At 43.3% G+C, this 10,166-nt stretch overlaps 1 non-coding gene across 1 annotated transcript; it reads right to left on the bottom strand.

The window, feature by feature from the left end:
- Nucleotides 1-3,881: 3,881 nt before the first annotated feature.
- Nucleotides 3,882-3,962, bottom strand: trnas-uga. The gene has a single exon. It is a non-coding gene; the product is annotated as a tRNA-Ser (tRNA).
- Between the last annotated feature and the right edge of the window lie 6,204 nt (nucleotides 3,963-10,166).

Here is a 10,166-nt window from a genome sequence, read left to right as displayed (position 1 = left end):
CTAGTAAACCTCCCTCTACGGCAATAATCTCTTTCCTGAGATAAAACTGAAACTGTGTGTAGATGTGGTCTAAACAAGCTCTAACACTATTTCCTATGTAACTGACAGTGGTTATACACCATATAAAAGTTCAATGTCCCCCTGTATAAGTATTAATTACAACCAAGATGGAAAACTAAACTGACCACATATACAAGACCTGCAAGCTGTGGACTACCGACCAATGCCTACTCTGCACCAGATTCACAAGACACACTTAATCTCTTCATTTCTGGATGCAAATAACTCAGCCTGTCCTTAAATATTGCTTAAACAAAACTCATTTCAAGTCACACTGACCCAGCCAAATATTCTGGCAAGTCATAGAGATGTACAGCACGGTATCGCACCCTTTGATCCAACTCATCCATGCCAACCAGATATCCTAACCTAATCTAGTCCCATTTGCCAGCATTTGGCCCATATCCCTCTAAACCCTTCCTTTTCACATACCCATCCAGATGCCTTTTAAATGCTGTAATTGTACCAGCCTCCACCACTTCCTCTGGCAGCTCATTCCATACACGCACCACCCTCTGTGTGAAAAGGTTGCCCCTTAGGGCCCTTTTAAATCTTTCCCCTCTCACCCTGAGTCATAGAACATAGAAGAATACAGCGCAGTACAGGCCCTTTGGCACTCGATGGTGGATAGGCCATCTTACAAACTCTATCCACCTGAGTGACAACCTTCAAAGATCTATGTACATAGACCCCTAAACCTTCTTTTCTCCAATGAAAACAACCCCAGGTGCCTCAGCCTTTCCTCATACGATCTTTCTACAATATCAGGCAACATCCTGGTAAACCTCCTCTGCACCCATTCCAGTGCCTCCACATCCTTCCTATAGTATGGCGACCAAAACTGCACACAATACTCCAGATGCGGCCGCACCAGAGTCTTATACAACTGCAACATTACCTCAGTACTCCGGAACTCAATTCCTCTACCAATAAAAGCCAGTACGCCATATGCCTTCTTCACCGCACTATTTACCTGTAACTATGGCAGCAGAGAGGTCTTTAAGCTAATAGTTGGGGCAAGGGATCAAATGAGGAGAGAAATGGTAAAGGGAAAGAACAAACTAAGAGAACACAACAGTAATTTGGGTCATGATTGCCACAAAATGACAAAAAAGGAATTTTGACCCAGTGATACTGAAAGAACGACGATATATTTTCAAGTCAGGATAGGGAGTGGCTTGGAGGGGAGCTTGTAGGTGGTGGTGTTCCCATGTATCTGCTGTCCCTGTCCTTCTAGATTGAAGTGGTTGTGGCTTTTGAAGTTGTTTAAGAAGAAGCCCTAGTGAATTTCTGGAGTGCATCTTGTAGATAGTACACACTGCTACTACTGAGCATCGGTGATGGAGGGAGTGGATATGGTGCCAATCAAATGGGCTGCTTTGTCCTGGAGGGTGTTGAGCTTCTTGAGTGTTATTGGAGCTGCACTTATCCTGGTAAGTGAGGAGTATTCAATCACACTCCTGACATGAGCTTTGTAGATGGTGTAAGTCAGGAGATGAGTTATTCACTGCAAGAATCCTTGCATTTTATGACAATACAAAGATAGGTCAGAAAGTAAGTTGTGAAGAGGAAGTTAAAAAGACTACAACAAAATATACAGTGATTAAGTAAGAAAGCAAAACTTTGGGAGGTGAAGTAAAGTATGGGTAAATGCGAACTTGTCCACTTTGACTGGGAGAATGAGAGAGCAGTACACTGTTTAACTGGAGAGAGATTGCAGAACTTGGTGGTACAGAGGGACATGGATGTAAATCCATTACAGATAGTTTACTGGTTCAGCAAGTGATTAGAAAGACAAATGGAATGTTGATATTTATTGCAAGGGGACTGAAATATAAAATTGGGACATTTTACTGGCGCTGCACAGAGCAAAGGTGAGACTATATTTGGAGTACCACACACAGTTTTGGTCTCCTTATTTAAGAAAAAGGTCTCATTGTTTTAAAAGCAGTTCAGAAAAGATTCACATATCTGATCCCTGGGATGAAGGGCTGGTCATATGAAGAAAGATTAAATAGGTTAGATTTGTAAAAACTGAAAGAACTGTGGATGCTGGAAACCAAAAATAAAACAGAAATTGCTCAGCAGGTCTGGCAGCATCTGTGGAGAGTAATCAAGAGTTAAAATTTCTGATCCAGTAACCCTTTCTTAGGTAGCTAGGAGAAAGTTGTTTTTTATGCAGAGATAGGGTTGGGGGACGGATAAGGAGTAAATAATAGGTGAAGATAGAGCTCAAAGGGAGAGAAGAACAGTTGGACAGTGAGGTTTGTATCCATTACAATTTTCCTCTGTGACCATTCCTCTGATAAACCTCTTTGAGTACTGTCAAGGGGAATGGCCTCTCATAGGAAAACAGCAACAGAAATTCCTGGCTCCATAGTTGGATCTGCTGCACATTGGAGGTGCAGAAAGTGTGGAAACGCAAAAGTTCATAGGGAATTCAGCTGAAAGGAGAATAGACAGGCATTTCTTGTGGCAGCAAATGAGACTCCAGGATGATATGTTGCCTCCCTGATGCCAAGGTAAAGAAAGTCTCAGAGCAACCACAGGAGATCCTGGAGGGGAAGGCTGAACACCCAGTACGAATTGCATTGGTTAAAAAAAAAGGGAATGATGTCCTAAATACCGAATATAGGGAGTTGAGAAGCAAGTTGAGAAGTAGGAACGCAAAGGTGGTTATCTCAGGATTACTACCAATGCCATGTGCAAATCAGGGTAGAAATAGCAGGAAATATCGATGAACAGGTGGTTAAAGAGGAGTTGTGAGGTGGAGGATTTCAGATTCCAGGGACATTGGGACCAATTCGGGGGGGAGTTGGGACCAGCACAAACTGGACACGTTACAGCTCAGCAGGACCGAGGCTAATGCCTTCGGGGGAGTATTTGCTGGAGTGCTTGAGGACCGTTTAAACTAAATTAGTTGAGGAAGGGGAACCTATACAAGAAGTCAGAGGAAGGCAAATCAAGGACAAAAATTTGAAAAGGAATAAGAGAAGTGAAAAGCAGAGGAATCAAAGTCAAATTCAAAAAGGCTACAGTAACAATTAGTGGGAATTGGACAAGGGACATTTTAAAGAAAAGCCTTAAGGCATTGTGCCTGAACACATGGTGCATTTGAAATAAAGTGGATGCAAATAGGTGTAAATGACTTTGATATAATTGGGATTATGAGGACATGGCTGCAAGATGTCCAACAATAAGAGCAGAACATCAGGAGTATTCAGTAGTTAGGAAGGAGAGACAAAAACTGAAAGGGCAGTGAAGTTGTGTTACTGGTCAAAGAGGATATAACTACAATATTGAGGAAAGATATTTGCTCAGACAGTGTAGAATCTGTGTGGGTAAAATTAAGAAAAACCATGGGGTAAGAAACATTAGTAGGGATGGTATGTAGACCACCCAAGCTGTATCGGTGATGGTGGGAATGACATTAAGCAGAAATCTGAGATGCTGTAAAGGAACATCTGTAATTATGGGTGACTTTAATACGCATATAGATTGAGTGAGTCAATTTTTTTTAAAAATTAGATTACTTACAGTGTGGAAACAGGCCCTTCGGCTCAACAAGACCCACCCCTACATTTACCCCTGCACCTAACACTACGGGCAATTTAGCGTGTCCAATTCACCTGACCTGCACATTTTTGGACTGTGGGAGGAAACCGGAGCACGCGAAGGAAACCCATGCAGACATGGGGAGAATGTGCAAACTCCACACAGTCACCTGAGGTGGGAATTGAACCCGGGTCTCTGGCGCTGTGAGGCAGCAGTGCTTGCCACCGTGCCACCCACAAGAAATTAGTGGCTTTTAATGAGTACAACACCGTGAGTAGGATCCGAACCTGCGTGGGGAACCCCGTTGGATTTCAAACCCAACGCCTTAACCACTTGGCCATCACAGCTGCAATGTCATGGAGGAGGATTCCCTGGAGCATCTTCAGGATGGTTTTCTAGGCCAATACATTGAGGATTCAGCGAGAGATCAAGCCAACTTCGTGGGTATTATGCAATATGAAAGGAATACTTGGAAATGTAATTGTGAGAGACCCCTTGGGGATGAGTAACCATAATTTGATAGAATTCTTTGTCAAGATAGAGAGTGAGGCAGTTGATTTTGAGACTCAGACCCAAAATCTAAATAAGGGAAACTACGATGGCATGAGGCATAAGCTGGCTGTGATGGATTGGAAAATGTAACAGAAAAGAATGACAGTGGCTATGCAATGGCAAACTTTCAAAGAGCAAGTTGGTGAATTACAAAAACTGTTTATTCCTGACAGACACAAGTGAACAGTGACCAAACCATCGCTTATGAAGAAAGTTAGAGATAGTATTAAATGCAAAGATGAGGCATACAAATTGGCAAGAAAAATACAATAGGTCTGAGGATTAGAACAGCTTAGAAGTCAGCAAAGGATTAAGAAGGTAAAAGAGAGTATGCAAGTAAGCTTGGGAGAACGTAAGAACTAACTGTAAAAGTTTAAACAGATCTATAAAGAGGAAAGGTTTGGTGAAAACTAATGTAAATCCCTTACAGTCAGAATCAGGGAATACAAAATGGGGAACAAAGAAATGACTGACAAACTAACTTCATACTTCACTTCCGTCTTCACAAAGGGGAAGACAAGTAATGTCACAAAAATTACAAAGTTTAATGTGAGGGCAGAAACAAAAGTGAAATGGTGTTGGAGAAAGTTATGGGATTAAAGGCTGATAAATCCCCAAAGACTGACAACCTACATCCCAGAGTACTTCAGGAAGGAGCCCTAGAAATAATGGATGCATTGGTGGTCATCATCTAAAGGCACAGCAGATGCAATATTATGTGGATAAATGTGAGATTATCCACTTTGGTGGCAAAAATAAGAAGGCAGATAAGTATTTGAATGGTTATACATTGAGACAGGGGAATGAATGTTCAATGAGCTCTGGGTGTCCTCTTACACCAGTTGCTGAAAGTAAGCGAGCAGGTGCAGCAGGCAGTAAGGGAAACAAACTGGGTGTTGGCCGTGTCGAATGGCAGAGCAGCCTCGATGGGCCAAAGGGCCTAATTCGGCTCTTCTATCGTATGGTTGTATGGTCATAGCAAGAGGATTTGAATACAGGATGTCTTGCTGTAGTTATATGGGGCAGTGGTGAGGCCACATCTGGGATACCGCATGCAGTCTTGGTCTGCTGATCTGAAGAAGGATGTTCTTGCTATAGAGGCAGTGCAGGAAGGTTTACCAAACTGATTTCTGGAATAGTTGGACTGACGTATGAGGAGAAATTAAGTCAGTCAGGATGGAATTCACTACAGTTTTGAAAAATGTGGGGGGAATCTCACAGAAACCTATAAAATTCTAACAGGACTAGACAGGGTAACACAGAAAGAATGTTCCAGATGGTGGTGGAGTCCAGAACTAGGGGTCATAGTTTAAGGATAAGGGGTAAATATTTTAGGACTGAGAATGGGAGAAAGGTCTTCACCCAGAGTGTGACCTATGCCTACTTCTAAGACCTATTTTCCTAGATTCCAATTCTTTCTCTCACACCTGTTGAAAGAGAGGCTCTGTTCTTGGAAGCCACTTCATTCAAAAGATTGGCAGCAACAGCTCCAGCTCTACAGACAAGGGCAGCAAGTATCTGATAACAAACACGTGGCTACACAATGGCATGGACTGAGCCCTCAATTTTGAAGAATACAGGACATTTAGGAAGGACAGGAAAGTAGGAATATGAGAAAGTGGTTCTATTAATTAATGATCGTACCAGGACAATAGAGATGGATAACCAGCAAAGATGTGGAAATGGTTGAGGTCATGATGAGAAATAATAAAGGCAAGAAGTCACTTGTGGGAGTGGGGTATAGGCCCCTTACAGTAACCCCATGGTACAGTGGAGCATTAAAGAAGAAATAACAGGAGACTGTCAGAAAGGCAAGGTGATACTCCTGGGAGATCTTCATAAACACATAGACTCGAAACTTCAGCCTGAAAAATGTAGTCTCGAAGTTCATAGAATTAACTTTGCTAGAGTTTCTTATAACACCATGTCCTGGAGCCAACCAGCAAGTAAGTTCTACTCGACCTAGGTGTATGCAATGAGATCAGGTTAATGAGAAGCTGCCCCAAAGTTTCAGTGACCATAGTATAATTGAATTTTACTTTCAGTTCGAGGAAGAGAGGAGTGAATCCAAGATAAGTTTAAATTTGAATGAGGGGCATTAGGTGGGCACGAAAGCAAAGTTGGCTTAAATGAATTGGCAAATGTGGTTAAAGGATAGGGAAATGTAATGACAGACATTTAAGGGGATATTACACAATACACAGAATAGATGCAGTCCAAGAAGTAAGAAAAATTCCAAGGATGGACCCACTCTTTGTGATTAACAAGAAATGTTAAAGATAACATCAAACTAAAAGGAAAAGCATATCATAATCATTGTCAGTGATCACTCGCTCTCTAGTATATTAGCCACCTCGGGAATTCTATATGACTGGTCCTGGGTTCCATTGGACCTTATGTAGCTGATAGGCCTGATCCTCGAGCCAAATCTCCGGCTACACATTTAGCAGCAGTTTCCAGGAGATGGGAGTGGTTGACTTTATTTTACAGGCCGTTGGTAGATGAGCTCACTGGATGTAGTTTCCCAGCCAGGTTGGTGATGGAACAGACTATTTTTAGAGCACCTTTTCTAGTCTCTACCCCATGCAGGAGTCTGCAGAAACACTCTCCTGTTCCTGTTGCAAGAGCAAAACCACTGAGTCAAACTCCATCATTTACATGCCAGTCTAAAACTAGGGACTGCCAGATCCACAATCCTGTTCCGACTACGTTTCACTGCAGGGCTGGTGGTGTGGGTTGGAGGATGAATCGCTCTAGGTACACTTCTTGTGTAGGACCTCTTTTAATGTGAGAATGCTGTTGCACATCAGTGGACACAAGCTCCAGTGGCAAGGAAACCTTGACAACTGGAAGTCTCCGTATTGCTGCAGTCTGAATCCTCTGTCACAACTATTGATATCATGCAAATACTTTCTGCTTGGATCTCCATTGAGGATTTGTTTTGGATTGAACTTTGTCTGGTTCCTCCCCTTACTCTAACCTTACTCACAGGCCGGCAGATTCTGGAAAAATGCAGATGTAGCAGGGTTGTTGCTATGGGTGATTTCAACATCCCAATATTGATTGGAACCTCCTTAGTGCAGATAGTTTGGATGGAGCCGTTTTTGTCAGGTGTGTTCAGGAGGGTTTCCTTACTCAGTATGTAGACAGGCTGACAAGGGGAGAGGCCATTTTGGATTTGGTGCTCGGCAATGAGCCCGGACAGGTGTCAGATCTCGCGGTGGGAGAACACTTTGGTGACAGTGATCACAACTGCCTCACATTTACCATAGCCTTGGAGAGGGAAAGGAGCAGATATTTAATTGGGAAAAAGGAAATTATTAGACAGGAGTTGGGAATTACAGACTGGAAGCAATTGTTCCACAGAAAGGCACAACAGACATGTGGAAACTGTTTAAGGAGCAGTTGTTGCAAATAATGCACAAATTTGTTCCTCAGAGACAGGTAAGATTAAGGAACCTTGGTTGACAAGAACAGAGGAGTTTCTCATCAAAAGGAAGAAGGCAGCTTACGTTAGGTGAAGGAAGCAAGGATCTAGCACAGCTTTAGAGGATTACAGATTTGCTAGAAAGGAGCTCAGAAATGGTCTGAGGAGAGCCAGGAGGGGGCATGAAAAAGGCTTGGCAACAAGGATTAGGGAGAACCTAAAGGCATTTTACTCATACGTGAGGAATGAAGGTAGGGCTGATCAGGGATAGCGTTGGGAAATTGTGCATGGAGTCTGAGCAGATAGGGGAAGCCCTAAATGAGTTTTCTGCTTCGGTTTTCACTAAGGAAAGGAATTTGTTGTGAATGAGAACTTTGAGGAGCAGGGAATCAGGCTTGAACAGATCAGGATTGATGATGTTGATGTACTGGAAATTATGGAAAACATTCAGATTGATAAGTCCCCAGGGCCAGACCAGATTTATCCTAGGCTGCTCCAGGAGCGAGAAAGGAGGTTGCTAAGCCACTGGCAAAGATCTTTGCCTCCTCACTCTCCACGGGAGTCATACCGGAAGATTGGAAGGAGACAAATGTTGTTCCTCTTTTCAAGAAGGGTAATAGGGAAATCTCTGGCAATTACAGACCAGTCAGTCTTACGTCTGAGGCCAGCAAAGCTTTGGAAATAATTCTGAAGGATAGGATAAATGAGTATTTGGCAAAGCATAGCGTGATTAAAGGCAGTCAGCATGGCTTTGTGAGGGGCAGGTCATGCCTCACAAATCTTATTGAGTTCCTTGAGGAGGTGACAAGACACGTCAACAAAGGTCGAGTAGTGGATGTGGTGTATATGGACTTCAGCAAGGCATTGATAAGGTTCTCCATGGTTGGCTCATTCATAAAGTCAGGAAGTATGGGATACAAGAAAATTTGGCTATCTGGATTCAGAATTGGTTGGCTGACAGAAGGCAGAAAGTGGTTGTAGATGGAAAGTATTCTGCCTGGAAGTCAGTGTTGAGTGGTGTGCCGCAGGGATCTGTTCTTAGGTCTCTAGTCTTTGTAGTTTTTGTAAATGACTTGGATGAGGAGGTTGAGGGATGGGTTAGTAAATTTGCAGATGACACAAAGGTTGGAGGTGTCGTCGATAGTATTGAGAGCTATTGCAGACTGCAGCGCGACATAGACAGGATGCAGAGCTGGGCTGAGAAATGGCAGATGGAGTTCAATCTGGATAAATGCAAAGTGATGCATTTTGGAAGGTTGAACTTGAATGCTGATTATAGGATTAAAGACAGGAATCTTGGCAATGTGGAGGAACACAGGGATCTTGGTGTGCCTCAAAGTTGCCACCCAAGTGGATAGGGTTTTTAAGAAAGCATGTGGTGTTTTGGCTTTCATTAACAGGGAGATCGATTTTAAGAGCCGTGAAGTTTTGCTACAGCTCTACAAGACCCTGGTGAGACAACACTTGGAATATTGTGCCCGGTTCTGGTCGCCCTACTATAGGAAAGATAGAGAGGCTTTGGAGAGGGTGCAAAGATGGTTTACCAGGATGCTGCCTGGACTGGAGGGCTTGTCTTATGAAGAAAGGTTGACTAAGATTGGACATTTCTCTCTGGAGAGAAGGAGGAAGAGAGGTGACCTGATCGAGATTTACAAGATAGTGAGAGGCATGAATAGAGTCGATAGCCAAAGACCTTTCCCCAGGGTATGATTGACTGATTATGAGGGGTCATAGTTTTAAGATATTAGGAGAAAGGTATAGAGGAGATGTCAGAGGAAGGTTATTTACACAGAGAGTTGTGAATGCATGGAATGTATTGCCAGTGGTGGTGGTGGAAGCAGAGTCACTGGGGACATTTAAGCTATTGCTGGACATGCACATGGATAGCAATGAATTGAGGGGTGCGTAGGTTAAGTTATTCTATCTTACAATAGGTTTAACCCTCGGCACAATACCATGGGCCAAAGGGCCTGTTCTGTGCTGTACCTTTCTGTGTTCTATGTACTGTCATGGGTGGCCCTGTCAGGAGCTGGGAAATCCTGACAGCCTCAGTCTTGCAATCAACAGGACACTCAAACCTCTCCATCACAGCAAGGTGGCAATCCATGGAGAGGATGGAAGATTGGACAGAATCTTGGAAACAGCAAAGAATAGCCGAAAAAATATTTTTAAAAGGGGAAATGTTAAGAGTACAAGAGAAAGCTAACCAGAAATATAAAATCAGTTGGCAGTAATCGACACGGTGGCACAGTGGTTAGCACTACTGCCTCACAGCGCCGGAGACCTGGGTTCAATTCCCGCCTCAGGTGACTAACTGTGTGGAGTTTGCACGTTCTCCCCGTGTCTGCGTGGGTTTCCTCCAGGTGCTCCGGTTTCCTCCCACTGTCCAAAGATGTGCAGGTCAGGTGAATTGGCCATGCTAAATTGTCCATAGTGTTAGGTAAGGGGTAAATGTAGGGGTATGGGTGGGTTGTGCTTCGGCGGGTCGGTGTGGACTTGTTGGGCTGAAGGGCCTGTTTCCACACTGTAATGTAATCTAATCTAATCTGGTTTCTATAAATATTTAAAGATA

Source organism: Chiloscyllium plagiosum, chromosome 5 (assembly GCF_004010195.1).
Source record: "Chiloscyllium plagiosum isolate BGI_BamShark_2017 chromosome 5, ASM401019v2, whole genome shotgun sequence".
Classification (NCBI taxonomy): Eukaryota; Metazoa; Chordata; class Chondrichthyes; order Orectolobiformes; family Hemiscylliidae; genus Chiloscyllium; species Chiloscyllium plagiosum.
The sequence above is the reverse complement of the archived record's forward strand: the minus strand, read 5'-3'. Positions and strand labels throughout refer to the sequence as shown.